Source organism: Thunnus thynnus, chromosome 1, assembly GCF_963924715.1.
Source record: "Thunnus thynnus chromosome 1, fThuThy2.1, whole genome shotgun sequence".
Classification (NCBI taxonomy): Eukaryota; Metazoa; Chordata; class Actinopteri; order Scombriformes; family Scombridae; genus Thunnus; species Thunnus thynnus.
Window position 1 is genome coordinate 35,355,274 of NC_089517.1, and position 15,825 is coordinate 35,371,098.

Consider the following 15,825-nt stretch of genomic DNA (forward strand, 5'->3'; position numbering starts at 1 on the left):
TTCATAGCATGTGTATGACTATAAATCCCACAATCCAAAGCTTCCCCCTTTTTGAACAAGTTTGAAATTGAAATTACAGTCACATGACACTATATAGTCAGTGATGACTGAAATCTCAATATGCTGCTCATTATATCATAATATTGAGTGTTTATTGGAATAGTGAATGACTGAACAAGGGAGTCATTTCAGACACAGCATCAGTGTTTTAGTGAAAAAAGGCAGTGACAAGATGCTGTCCTGTTCTCTCCTGGTGCTGGATCAGTACATACGAGTCCTCCTCCGTGGCTCTGCAGTATTTGGTGCAAACTGCTCCAGTCCAAATTCCCCTCGGACCAGTTCTGCACTTGCATTGCCGCTGTCTGCCGTTTAGCCCGGCCTCGCTTTCCAAATGGGCCTAACCTTGAGGGACTTGTTTGACCCCCCTCCCACCATCACCCCCAACCCCCAATGTGCACACATGTCCACAAACACACACAGAGAGATACACACTTTTCCAAACCAAGTGGATTGAATAATTGATGCCTATCCTTCTGATGCATTTGTTAAGCTGCACAAGTCAGACAGGGACTGTCAGGATGTGTGTGTGTGTATTTGTGCATCTACTGGTCTCTGTGTGTGTCAAAGTCAGTGTCTACCAAAATCCCCACCCCCCCATCCAAGAAAACATGTCCTGTCCCCTCCGACATTCATCATAAACTCCATATGTTGTTTTTCCCCCTTTTCTATCTGTCTCTGTCTCTCTCGTTTCATTCTTCCAGAGACCCAGAACTGACAAACACACAAACCGTTTCTGATGTGAAACAGTGGACCAGACGAGCTTTTAGACCTCTCACACTGACAGTTGAGGGAATAGAGTGTGGAGGGCTGTGGGGGGGGGGGCATGCAAGTTTAAACAGACAATAAGAAGGGGGAGAATAGTTTGTTTTTTTAGAAAGAGGGAGAGAGATGTTGACAGATGAAACAGGGAAAAAAGGCAGAGAGGAGCCGGAGAGGCACTGAATTTACTTTGTGTATTTCCAAGTCAAATGTCTCAACTATTTTGCCTCTGTGGTGGCAAAAACTGTGTTTGTGGCATGGCACCATGTCTTTTGTGTCTTGTTTGAGGGAGAAGACTGTCATAACAAAAAAAGGATATCAGCCTTTAAAAGACACAGGGAAGACCAAGGACATGGCAGCAAGTTATTCAGAATTTGGTTTTACCCTTGAAACACACACACATCTATCATGAAAAATGGAACAAAGTTTCCATTTAAATCTCAGTTCATATTAATGTCAAGTTAGCCTGCAAGGTCAGTAATTATATTACATCAGTACTGGTTTTGGTTGCTGTGAAGTGGTAAAAAAGAAATGCAGAAAATACCACTGCTCCATACTAGCAAGCAGCCAGTGAAAATGACAACAGAAAGACAACAAGAGGGGAAGGCAATAACAAACATTCATCAAAACTACAGGGAGGATGAGGCTATTCATTCTAGAGGCAGGGAAGAGAAATATCATCAATATTTGACATTGTTTTATGGAGAAGCCACTTGATTTCGTCCCGGGTCCTGTGCGGGTGACCAGCAGCGATCAATTACCATTGACAAGATTTGTGTACATGGAAGGCCTTCGCACTTTGTTTCGCTCTGCCCTGCCTCTGTGAAGTTGCCTCCTCGGAGATCACAAACCAAGTCCTTAGTGAGTGCTCCATCTTTGCCTTGCCTGCTTGGCATCATTACTCTGAGCCTGCCAGTATAAAGAGAATATTGGACTAATTATGTGGTGTGGCAGTCTGACTTTTTGTTTAGAATCACAATTTGAATATGTGCTTTGGTTTTAATTCGTCAATTATTTATATATGTATTATATGTTAAATTATACTTTTCACAATGTTCCTCATGTAAAAACTGAACTACAACAAGAATTTCATCATACACCCTACTCTAAACCAAATATTCAATACTATATATCCACAAAAAAGGGTCAAGGTACAAAAGTCCCCTTCTACTCAAAAATGTTTTTTGCTTCTTGTTACTTCACTTTGATATTTAAGCTTCACAGTGTGAATGATGTATGAGCAGAGTTTGACACTAGAAGGCTGTTTTCACATTCATCTGCTGAAGGATGAAAGTTTCTCTGTGCTCACCTTAATCTGAGTTTAAGGCGTGTACCTACAAGCATGATGTGTTTTAATTAGTGTATAATCACCTGAAACTAAGAACTAAGAATGAGCCCTTTATATCCACATAGGGAGCGGCTCTTCTTCCATGGCAGCCACCATGTTGTGCCGCCATGTTTCTATAGTAGCCCAGAATGGACAAACAAACACTGGCTCTAGAGAGGGCCTTTGACATTTTTCACGAGTTTCACAGCCACTGTGGGTTCTCCTACACGCTTTAAAGGGAAGGGTGAGGGGTTGCAATCTGCAACCTCACTGCCAGATGCCACTAAATCCTACGCACTGGTCCTTTAACGGTGAAGTAGGAGACATCTTGTATCTAGTAGTTAATCTTTTGAGAATAAAAATGAAGAATGAGATCAATTTGCACACGCTTTTAATTAGTTAGAAGAACTTTATTGTGGAAAAAACAAAAGCAAATTATTATTCAAAGAAGAGTATTTTTCTATCTTGCAACATGTCTTGATGGGATCTTCAAAACGCCTTTATTATAGTGCCTGCATGATAAGAACAAGGCCACAAACACGATACAGCACTGTATGTATGCAAATGTCATGACCGATGTCTAAAGTCAGTTCTATGGTTTTTATAGACAGGAGAAATATCATTAAATTTGTCCAGTCAGATTTGAACCTGGGATGTTGCTATGAGGGATGATTTTATCTGCTGTTCTGTCTCAGTCCAAAGAAGGTATGGCATTCATGTTCAGGGACATCACAGATATTTTGTGGGCCAGTGGCTAAATCCATAAAAGAGCTCCTGCACACAGCATTGTTTTTGTCTGAAAGCTGTCTGACACAACCTGCAGGGTAAATAAGACACATGTAGCCATTGTGGACTTTTTACTTCTGGCATGGGATTTAATTAAAAGAAAAAAAAAAAAAGAACAAATACATAAATAAAAATATGGATCTTGTCCCTGTTATTCTGATAGTTGATGTTGTTTCCCATAGCAACACATACAAACCAGATGCTGGAATGTCAGACTTCAGCGAGGCAGTGATAGTGTTCGTGTTTAAAGACCATATTTTGGCAATTTCTTTTAATGTTACTGATGTTCCAGTAAAATTTATGTAACTGACTACATGACAAGTAAAACTAAAAGACCAAAAAGGACAGACAGAGAGAGGGCAAACTAAAGAGAAAAACTGAAATGAAACTAGGTATTTTGGCTTACTGGAAGACAACACATTTTAGTTAAGCCCAATAACAACAGCCTCTTACATTTTCATCTAAATTTCATTATGTTCTCATTCTGACAGTGATACGGTCCCATTCGTAGAAAAAATATATACTGCATTTGCAACATATGCAAGGCATTGGGGTTAGGTTAGAATTAACCTGGGCGTAAAGTCATAAATAGGGTTAAAGGTGCAGGGCTAAAGTTTGCATCCACCACAGTAAAAACCTGAGGCCAGATGTATAAAACCATGAATACGCCATTTCCTGCACATAAACAGGTATTTATAAAAGCAGAATGTGCGCACTTCACACATTCTTCAGACCAGGAGTACACATGTTTTTCTAAAGCAATCTGAGGGTGATGTGATGAGGTAGAGATGAAATAAGAGAGACGGAATCTTTTAGTAAAACATTATTTGTTTAGGTTGATAACCAGCAGCACTGATTGTGTGATTTCTTTTTTTTTAATATAATAAAATACCAATCAAAGGCACATTTATAAATGTAACATTAATTAATTACTTTTGTGTGATTAATTTTGTCATTCTTTTAATTTACATAGGAGTCAACATTTTATTTTGCTGTTAATATTCTTTTTATTTTATCCTTAGTTGTGTCACCTTGTAAAATCGGTTTAGATTTGAGAGCTACAAACTAATCATTGATTACATTGATTACATTTCTGAGATATCACTGCTGACCATGGTTTACAGTCCATGTGATGAATTAATGATGTGGACGGTATAAAGAACCGCACAGCTGTGCATAATGGTCGTGCGTAATGACAGATGTTCTGGCTGTTGGAGAACCTCACCGGTGCAACACAATAAAACAGGGCCATGCGTACGCACGGCTTTATAAATCTGATGAAAAGAATGCGTATGCATATTTCTGGCTTTGTGTGTACACACAGTTTTAGTCATGAATCTACACAGAGTTTTATGGATCTGGCCCCAGGGGTTTGATTCCTGTTAGCAGTACCTGCAGCTTGGTCATGCATTCCAGTATACTGCGGTTAGCTGTTTGCTGGTGGGAAGTCTGTGAGGGTTCTCTTCCGTCATGCTGCATCTACGCAGTGTGGGATACTGTGAACCTCTCACACTGGTTCAATCCCTAGACCGGCAGGATAAATATGGGTGGGGAAAGTGGAAAAGCAGTGCTTGCCCCTCAGTCATTACCACAGTATGTTACCCCCATGGGTGCCCTTGAGCAAAGCCCAGCTAACCTAACTTGCCCTAAAACAACAAGCTTCCAGGTATGAATGTATGTAACTGTTTGAATGTGATTAGGGTGTTTCAGCAAAAGAGAGACTTCCTCTCAGTGAAAATTCCCTGAAAAAATAAAGGTGGACAAAAAATGCCATGGCATAGTGATTAACAAAGGTGGCACAGATCTGTCTGCAGCCCTACTAATGTGAAGGACTGCACTACAGAAGGAGTCGGAGAAACAAGAAAAGTCTTGATAAATAGAGAAAATAAAATACAGTCATGATCAAATATATTTTCAAGTTACAGTGTATAGGAGTTGAAAGAGAGTAATTATACACACATCACAAAGGTACAAGGAAATCAGTATCAATTAAATTTTTGAAACTTTCTGACTTGACGAAGATCGAAACATTGTCCAGATTAAACTTGGAGTAACTTATCTTGGAGTAAGTGAGCAGGTGTTATCTTTTTTCAAGTTACAGTGTATAACCATTTTGCCATTTAGGGGTCATTTAGGCAAGTTACACAGCGGTTTATTATCACCTAATAGTTAGTGGAATAATAATATTTGAGCCACATCAGTTGCTAGTAATGGTTCTCTAGTCAATTACCTGCATCTGTAATTTTTTACTATTCTGGGTTCTTCTTTTCTGGCCCCTCCCTCCCCCCTTCTGTCAGGATAGTTTAAACAGTGTCTGATAAGTTTTCACCGTCATGTATACTAATGTAACACCTATGACCTGCATTAGCTAATCAAGGTAATGATTTTCACCCATAAGCCACTCATGAAAGCTTAAGTGCTTGTTTTCAGTCAGCTTGAAATAAAACATCTATATGCATGAACCCTTTCCAACTGCTATTCTAACAGAAGAATGCCTAGCTGTCCACTCTGTGTGTATGGGGTGACCTGACAGTGTTGGAGCTGAACCGCAATGCCATTTGTTTCTTGATTGAAGGTATGTGTTTATCAGCCGGTCAGGACTTTGCTTTAACAAATTTGTTTCAGTTCACCTGTTTTAAAGCAGATTTTGGATTTGCACATAAAATAACATCAGGGGAAATGTCAGTAATTTGTTTGGCTCAAGTGGAAAAGGTATATTGATAAAGAAATGTTGTGGGGCTAATGGAAATTTTCGATTACCTGCTTCTGCTTCCTCTTCTGTGGACAAAGCATCAGCACATTGCTGCTTCTCATTGTTACATGCATCAATTCCACCAGAAAACTATCAAATAAAGTAAAAATGGTGGTGGGGTTCAGGTGCCCAGTGCACTATATATACCACATAACTACAATGTCCCTGGATCCAATGTGCCCTCCAATGTTATCCACCTGTCTATCTCACTGGCACTTGACAAAAATGCCACATGGTGCCTGTGGACAATAATATAGATATGTGGTAAGTAGCAATCAAATACTCAGTAAATCCTCAAACCTAAACAACAAAAAAGCCATTTATCAGCTCCCTCCAAAACTACATGTGCTGTAATTCTATTACAAAATCACTCAAATGAAGATCTTTAATCTACAACCCCCAATAGTTCACAGAACACAAACACCAGCATCAACCACATGATCAACCAAATATAGAAGTGTTCACAGTGATGTATTATTCAAAGAAAGAATGGTCAACCTGCTTGAAATGACACCTTTCTGTCTCAAGTAAATGGATCCATGACCTTGACACAACTCACAGTGAAAAAAGCAACATTGTGGGCTGACTGTTTCAACTGAGGACAGTGATATTCTTAAAAATATTCTGTCAGTGTAGCTCCTAAGATGTTTGAAAGGGGTAATCAGCCCAAGGTGCAGCCTTCAGTGTCATTGTTTTGTATTTCTTTATAGAGTTTATAGTACGTATTATCTACTTTGCCAATCCCCTTTTCAGCGCCATTAATAAAAGGGAATCTTTCTCTGCCTATCCTTTGTTGTGTGAGAAATGTCCACAGTGCAAATGGTGAACAGAAACCCATGGATGCAGTCTTTGGTTTAGTGTTTTGTTGGATTAAAGGCTTCTTCCATCTGTTGCAAAGACAGATATTGTTACAGTTGCATTTCAGTATGAGGCTTCAAAATATAACTATAAAAAACAAATGTAATAAACCAAATGTAATGTACCAAATGTTGCTATTATTCACGTAAGGTTAAATATTTGGATGGTGAAAAGACAGATTCTAATTACTGTACTGTGTAATGTGGTTATATTGTTAATATTTTTTAATGTCAATGTTGGTGCCCCTTGCTGCAGGTGTTTTGTTACTTAGGTAGATAAAAAAACAGTGTGAAGGAGAAATGTATGTAGTAATAGCAATACTGTATATAAAGAAGTAGTAGCCCAATGATAGAATACTGAGGACCTTTAGAGGGCTTAAATAAACAAAATCCAAGGACTATTTGTAGTATAATCAATCATACTTGAAAATCTAAAACATGCATGTAAACCAGCCCTCCTGTGCAGCCTCATTTGCACTCGCAACATATTCTGTTGGAGAAATCTAACCATTTGAGGCACAATTTATTCAAAAAGCTTGATTAAAACAAAAAGCACTTGAGCTGCAAACTGCCCCACCATTTTCCCTTCTTAACATGCAAAATAATGCCACAGTACACTCCAAAATCTAATCAGATCATCTACTTTACTCCAGAGGGACACCTGCGGTTTAAGTATGAAGTTCCATGTATTGTTTCTCACTTTTTGTGTTGAACAACATGGCGCCATGATGACGTGAGTTTCTTTACAGACAGACGCCAACTTGATGACATCGTGATCGGACAGACAATAGAAATGTGTTTTAAGTCAATTTTATGATAGATGTGCAACACAAAATATAATAAAAATGCAATCAAAGGATGTTCTGCACATCACTACTTTGTTCCAAAGACATGATCCCCTTCCTCTTTGAACATTTCTTTCAAAGGACTTTTTAAAAAATTCTCCAGGGAGGCAGTTGCACAAACTGGTACCACAAAAGCAAAATGGGCCTCCAGCAGCAGAGCTTTTTACTTTGTGGATTATGCCACACTTAAAGCTCGCATATTTATCGTAGGAGTGTTGACTATAACCCACAATAATGTGAGATGTATAGAGAATATTTTTGCATTGCTACATAACTCACTCATAATGGCTGCATGAATGGCCGGTCACTTTAGACTGTTGAGGCTGTAGTCTAGTAATGTAGCGTGGGTAACACCGGTCCCTCTGAGTGCCGCAGCGCTAGCAGGTGATTTGTAGCTCAGGGAGACTAATGAAGTGGTCGCTCTGCCACCCTGCTTCTTTTGCAAGATCAATTCGGCGTCAGGGCGCGTACGGCGGCCGCGCTTTATGAATGATGGAAACCTCCTTAGGCCATCCATATACCTGAATCCCCGGCATCACTACACAACCCCCCCCCGTCCCTCTTTTCCCCCTTCAGGCCCCCCCACCCCCCTGCTCCAGGAGGCAGGGATTCAGCAATCTTTCTTGTTTGGAGAAAAATACATTACCATCGGCCTCCTCAGCTCTCCGGCCTGTGCCCAGCACACATATATATACACTCCTGCATAGCTTGACTCTGCCTCACGTGTTTAGTGTGTGCAGCTCTACACACACACTCCTCTTGCTTTTGTGTGTGATTTCCTCCCATCAAACCCACTCTCCGAGCCGTCATCATTAGTGCAGATGATTTGATCGACTTGACGCGAGGCTCTCTGCCATGCTGTGGCCATGATGACATCCTCTAATACAGAAAAGGTGTTCAAGAGGCCGGAGAAAAGAGGAGCTTTTAAACTGTTAATGCATAATGCGATAGATGTTTTAGTCAGTGGAGGATAATGAAAATGAGCTAAAGCGGCAAGCGAGGGAGCCAGTCGCTCTCTCCCTCACTGGCCTTTGATCCCATCCAGTCTGGCTTTTAAAGCATCTGCTTCCGTAATGAGGAAGAGTTTACCATCGCCAATGCAGATTCAGGAAATGAATTCAAAAGTTAATGGTGTATTTGTCCCGATGATTAAGAGCTGCGCCTCGTTCTTTATGACATTGCTGATCCTCACCATAAAACAGGTTGTGTGGAAGATAAAAAAAAAAAAAATAGTATTTATCATAAGTTATAACAATTATCCTAAAATACCCAGGGAGTAATTATGCCTGTTTTAGTTGTGGGTATGTTCAGAGTAGGTGCTGTTAATGCAGCGAGATGACTGAGGCCTTGGGCTGGTGGTGCATGGTCTGATCTGTGTTACAGCATGTGTCAATAAGAAAAATCTGTCAGGCATGTTTTCGTATTCCGAGATCACAGTGCAGCTCATCTAAAAGCGTCAGTGGCATTTTGAGAGCAGGGCGTCATATATAAAGATGTCATGAGCCAAGGCCTCCCGCCGAGAGGTTGAAAGGGAAAAGTGGAATGACAATGAATACTTGCCAGAGTTTTCTTGAAGCTATGAAATTTAAAGGCCTCCCCTTTTATTTCTTGCTTAGATTAAAATATAACAAAAAGGATGTAGAGAGGAGGGAGGGTGGGAGGGGAATTGAGACAACAGAACGTGAATAAGGCGGGGAAAGAGGTAGGGAGAGGACGGAGAAGAGGGAGCTTGAAGCCTTTACTGTTAATCTTAACTTTTCAGATTGATTGGTTCAAGCTCCCTGTAAATCAGCAGCTGCGTCACAGTCGTCCTCTTTTATGATAATCTGGGTGTCAGCAGCGAAAGAGGGAGAACAAAATAGGTGTCAGCGAGGGAAGGCAGAGTATAGTCGTCCAATTGAACCCAGTTGATAGCCCCCCTCACTCCCTCCCTCAGCATCTCTCATCTTCCCGTCATCCTTCTTCTCCTGGCTGAGAGAAGATGAGCAGGAAGAGTGTTTTAATATTTCCTCTGATGCCACAGCAAAATGAGCTGGGCCACCGGCACCTGTGCCAGGAAATGAGCTGTATGCGGATGATACTGTAGTTTAGAATATTTCATTGTCAGAGGAAACTGGATGGCATGTTTTATCAGTAAAAGATCTGGTGTCTGGTGTCACTCACATAACGTGATGGATCTAAGATAGCTTTATGCAAAATGAAAACTTTGCTACACAGAGTCCTGATTTTATTTCTGATAAATGGGTTTACTTTTGAAAATGGCTGCAACTAACAATAATTTTCAATAATCAGTCGTCCTGATTATTTTTCAAAGAATTGGTGATCTTTTAGTCTATAAAATGTCAGAAAATTGTGAAAAATGTCAATCACAACAGTCCACGGTGATGCCTATAAATTGCCTGTTTTGTACGACAATCGTTCTAAACATGATAAAAGATGTATGTGATTTAAAATGATTTGAAACAGAGAAAAAAAGCAAAACTTTAACTTTGAGAAGATGGACCCATGGAATGTTTGGCATTTTTGCGATAAATGACAAAGGATTAATGATTTACAAATTCTAAAAATTCTTCAATAAATGTAAGTACATCGACTTTCCAATTCATTATTAAAGTTAGATGAAGTTGAAAGCTATGGAGTGGACTTTAAATATTGTTTTCAAGGCAAAGAATGAACTTTCACATTCAAATCAATTGTTACAGCGCTATTTTAGGATTAATTCTGACTGATTAATTCATACCTGACTTTCTACAGGCAGGAAAAATGTCATCTTTCGCTCCCCTTTTTAGCTCTGTTTTGGTCTCCACCAACTCCTAGGGGAAACCTCTGTCTTTGTTGTTCTTAAATGCTCCACTATGTTCACCAGACGCTACCCTTGTCTGTCTGCTGGGCAGGTAGTGTGCAGAAGGCTAATTAAAGCTTTTATGCTGAAAATAGCTGCCTGCTATGGACAAGAACAGCAAGACTGAACCGAAACAGTAAAATTGTGGGCTGTTAAACCAAAACGATGAGCTGAAAGACATTAAAATACCTCGTAGAGCTGAGAGGAATTGCAGAGATGAGTGATAAATCATTGTGGGTTCATCACTACAAGCCACACCTTTTACATTACACCTAGTTATTTGATCCATTGTCAGTATAGAAATATTGATTAGTACAGCTTTAAGTATTGTTTTACTGTCTTACTGTCTTGCTAGCATCAGAGCAACTCTTTGTTTATTGTTCCCAGCTGCATCAGATTCATGTAGGAGCTGCAATAGCTTGATGCTCCCTGAGGAGGGAACTGCCTCACAGTTTGATAACCACTGCTTGGAGGTATGACAAAGTCCCAACAGGTAATGCAATTTGTCCTCCAGAACTTTGCAAACTGTGACTAAATGTCTTGACCTGTTTTTTTTCTTTGCTCCCATGTTTTACGTCTCCCATAAAGTTTGGTTTCCAAATGTAGCTTTATCATTACTCTACGACCATAACAGTAAATCACATTAACTACTTTACACCAACGTTTTTCATTATTTAGCTGACACCACATCTACAGGCAGCTGTCCTCATTATGAACAATCTGCAAGCATATTGTGAAAATTGACTGGCACTATAGTTGTAAGGAGTCAGCCACCTTTTCCTTCCCTGTCACACAAAAAAACGACACTACAACACACACATGTACCACAGCTGGCTGCACACACCACACACTTTTTCTCTAGAGTAACTGGGGATAAGATTGACCAGGAGATACAGTATCTGTGCATCAGCCGCAGCAGCAGCGGCGGCAGCACTAAAGCCTTGTTTCCCCTGAGTGTTCTACATTTATTTTTCCTTTATATATTATTCAAGTTCAAATAATTAATTCAGGATATCAAATCAAGATGTAGGAAATCAATCAAGAGCCTTTTTCAATCTGCCTTTCATTACGCCGAACCCCCGGTCCTGGCTGAGCCTGTAGCGGAGCTGGCCTGGACTTCTATAAAGACAGACTGAAACACTTACGTGGCATCCCGTCCACTGGAGAAGATGACTGCCTCGCTTCGCATGGCCATGCTGAACTACTTAGGCTGCATCCGATTGGGTGGTTGGAATTATTTTTGTTTAGCGCTGATATAAAAACGAACCATATGGTAAGCTGGGATCTAATGGTCCAGTTTGATAATGACTTTGTTCACCATTTTTACATACTTCAGTAAACATTTTTAGGGTGTTTTAAAGTGAAATTTAGCCTGCTGGATGTTAAGTGTGACAGAGAATACTTTAAGAGAGGAAGAACAAAAAGTGATCCTTTGATTTCACTCAGACTTTATTGTCTCAACAGCAAATTTCATTTCACAGCCAGAAAAGGAATAAATGCAGAGCATGAAACACATCCTCTTCGGATACTCTCTGACTAAAAAAAGGATCTCATGCATTTGTGGAAGATGAAGCAGCTTGTAGCCTGAGCAAAGATTAAGTAAGAACAGATGTTATTAGAAGAAACGATCCCCAGTCACCAGACATGTATATTATCTTCCTCTTTATGCCCTGTCCTCTTTCCCTGTCTGCAGTCACTTCAGCCGCCGACTTTATGGGAAACCCACTCCTAGATCCCGCTCGGCTCTGTGAGAATCAATAACCCTGGTCAAATGACACAGAGGGGCTAGATTCATCTCATCCCCTCTTAGGCGGATACTTTAGCTACATTTGGTGCAGCGGCGACTCTCCCATCTTGAGGCAGACGCAATAATGTTGTGGTAAAAACGTCAGTCAAAGAGCAGTGAATGTGAGGGAGAGGAGGGGGGTTCACGGACAGGTAGTAAGTTGTGTGTGTGTGTGTGTATGTGTGTGTGTGTGTGGTTGGTGGAGGTAATTTATTGAAGGAAATGTATCTATATTCTCATAGAGCCACTGTGAAGCCGAGATCTCCATCGCAGTGATAATTCGCGGTTGTTAAAGTGACATGGTGTTGGTAGGCTGGTCGAGGCGAGGAATGTGGGGGCCAGACCTGACAATTAGAGCTCTGTATATCACACACACTCTCAAAGGAGAGATGGGAGAGAGAGGGCAGGAGAGGTCAGGACACACACAAATATACACACACTCAGAACACATTTAAACACACTCACAAAGGCAGGCATGCACGACGATGCTCATACTGTAAATACAGGCGTGCACGCACTTTAGTGTTAGAGTTAAGAAGCCGGAACGTACGTACGGCGCTGTATGTGCACACAGACACATATACAAAGCGGCTAACATATGGCTCTCATTTGCAAAAACAGAGGAAACAACAGAACAACAAAACACTTCTTAGGTAAGTGCATAATAGAAGTTAATTTCATTTCCTCTGTTAATTTTTAAGACATGAGAAACACTACAAATGTGACTGATAGCAAAAAAAAACAACAAAAAAACAACCCCTCACATACACGTGAGCATTTGTATCAGGCTCATGTGAATCATGTTTAACATCATTAACTATCACTTTCTCTGACACTGCCTCAGACTAATATGATCTAATTGGACAACAGAGGAGTCGGTGCAGTGTACAGTACATAATAAAGAATTGAAGATTCTCGTGCAGGTGAGAATCTATTTCCATCCCCACCGCTCTAACAAAAACACGCACATGCTTAATACACTCGCTTTATTTTCCCATCGAGCCTTTTGGGCGCATCAACAGACGACCAGGCCAAGGCGTATAAAACAAGAGTCGATATGTGTCTGCGATATGAGGGTGAATAATTGTTGTAATTAATGACCTGTGGGTATTAACTAGAGCCATCTGATGGACCTCTGAGGCTAATTGTGCGACTGGATCTATCTGGTATCGGGAGCATCATTCACGCTCTCAAAACAGCATATTAAAAGATTCTGTAGTTTCTGTTGGCGCACAAACACTTTATGCGTAATACGTATCTGTGAGTGTGTTTGCCCTTGTGAATACACTGTGTGTGTCAGCGTGTTTTCCGCTCACGTCTGGTCCCTTACTCCTCTGTGACACGTACACAAACCAGTCCAAAGTGTCTGAACTTATTCCATGTAAGATAGCTGGAGCCATTAGCTTCATGTGACCTTTACCACTCTTTCTGTGCCGTCACTTTCACATTCCACCTCATCTGTGTGTGTGTGTGTGTGTGTGTTTGACCATAAAAAAATAAAAGCTTCGAACCCTTCCCCCCCAGGCCATACACCAAATGGTACCAATGCCCCAAAAGCATGTGTAGATATGTGTATCTATTGTATGTTTTCATACAGTTAGGTAAATGCTGGTGCATGTGCACAAGTACGCACACACACACACACACACACACATGCACAAACATGCAGGCATGTATTTGCAATGGATTTTCCTTTTCTTTTATTTGCTGTAATTGGAAAATAATTCAGGCAACGTCAGGAGGAATCGATAAAGAATTAATGAAAGGAGAGGGGGAGTCATTAAAGGCAATAAAGAGGGAGAGGTTATGATGAAGATGGCATCATGGAGAGACACAGAGGAGACAGGCGCTGCTGCATATGTGTGTGTGTGTGTGTGTGTATGTGTGTGTGTGTGGTCCAGGTATTCCTCATGTTGTGGGGACGTAAATCCGTTTACACAGTCATGTCGCGGGGACTCGCTTCACTTATGGGGACAAAAAGCAAGTTCCCTTAATGTAAATCATTAATTTTAGGGTGAAGACTTGGTTTAAAGTTAAGGTAATTTGACGGTTATGTTAAAATTCTGTTAGGTTGTGTGTGTGTGTGTGTGTGTATGTGTGTGTGTGTGAATGAGAGAGAGAGAGACAGTGAGAGAGAGAGAAAGAGGGAGTGTTTAGAGGAGAGAACTCTTTATGTTGCAGAATAGGTCACAATTTTTTTTAGCGTTTCAATTCTAAAAATTGATAAAAATTAAATATATGCAGATAATATTATTGGGTTTCCTGTAGACTGCAGAAAAGAAGCAAAATTGATGGAATCCTGATGTGGGGAAAAAAAAACACTCTGGTTTAATTTTTTGTTTGACAGCAGCAGATTTTGTATTTTTTAATATTTTTAACATAATTTCAGTGCATTTTAAATTAATATTATCTATATAACACACCTTTTTTTTAATCATCATATCCTTTTATAAAAGACCATTCTTTTCTACAGTTTCACCAGTCTGGTTGTGTCACAGTCAATCATTCAAAAGGGTAATTATATGACACTGCTACACTAAAATACCTACAGTCCCTTAATAGGATCTGAGCCATCGAGATCCAACCTTAAGCTTCTATCCCGGCCCCTACCACTCATCTGAGTGCTATAAAGCTGCCAGAAGAAACAATACTGCCTCTCTCCTCACCGCTGAGGTTAATGGCAAATGGGGCTATGGTTGCCGGTGATATTGTTGGATAAATGATTATTGATTAGGTAAAGGTTGAGCTAATCATTAGGCTTCATCCATTTTACGGACTCTCTCCGTGACCTTTCTGCCTGGCCCTCTTGGATCACCCAGGATTTCTCCATACGATGATTTGATCGCCTCGCAGATGGGCACAGGGGAGGAGAAAAGAGAGAGGGGCAGGAGGAGAGAAGAGAGGAGAGAGGAGAGGAAAAGCAAAGGCAGAGTAGTGAAAGCGAGCTGTGAAGGAGCAATAGGCGAGATGAGAGGAGTGTGTGCTGAATGTGCCTGTGTTATTTCTTTTTTTTTTCCTTTCGAGGCTGATACTGGTGCTCAACTCACCCGATGATGTCCACCAAATGTACAGCATTTTATTTTATTTGTACATTCATTTTTAATTCACAAAGCACAGAGTTGCCTTTGTGTTGGTGTTGTGGATTATCTTGACTTTTAGCAGTGGTGGAAGGTAACTAACTATATTTATTAATTTAGTGCTGTTCTTCAGTACAATTTTGAGATACTTGAGTATTTCTATTTTCTGAAAATTTCTACTTCTGCTGCGCTATAATTATGAGATGATAAATTTACTTTATACTCCACTACATTTTATTCATTTATTCATTTGGCAGACGATTTTGTCCAAAGCAACGTACAAATGAAGTATAATCCAAGATACAGTAGATGAAGGAGAAGCCATTGAAAATGCTTCAAAACAATTCCACACCCCACATGACACTTATCAGGTTTTTATCTGACAGCTGTAGTTGTACTGCAGATTAAGATCTTAAATAGACAACGTTATGTTCAATTTATAAAATATTATGCATCATTATGTATTAAACTGCCCAACAGTACACAATGTTGTTAGAATTTGGTCCATGTTGACCAGCTACAATATTAAAATGCTTCTTACACTTTCATGCATCATCAATAACAGTCCAGTACTGTAATATAAAATGACCTTTAATTAACTTTTGATTCTTTATGTAAATATCATTAAATAATATATGTAATAAAAACCTTAGGTCCAAAAAATGTGTGTGTCACAATTGGAAACCTCATGTCAATTGAAACCTAATAAACATTCATTTGACATTAAATTAATT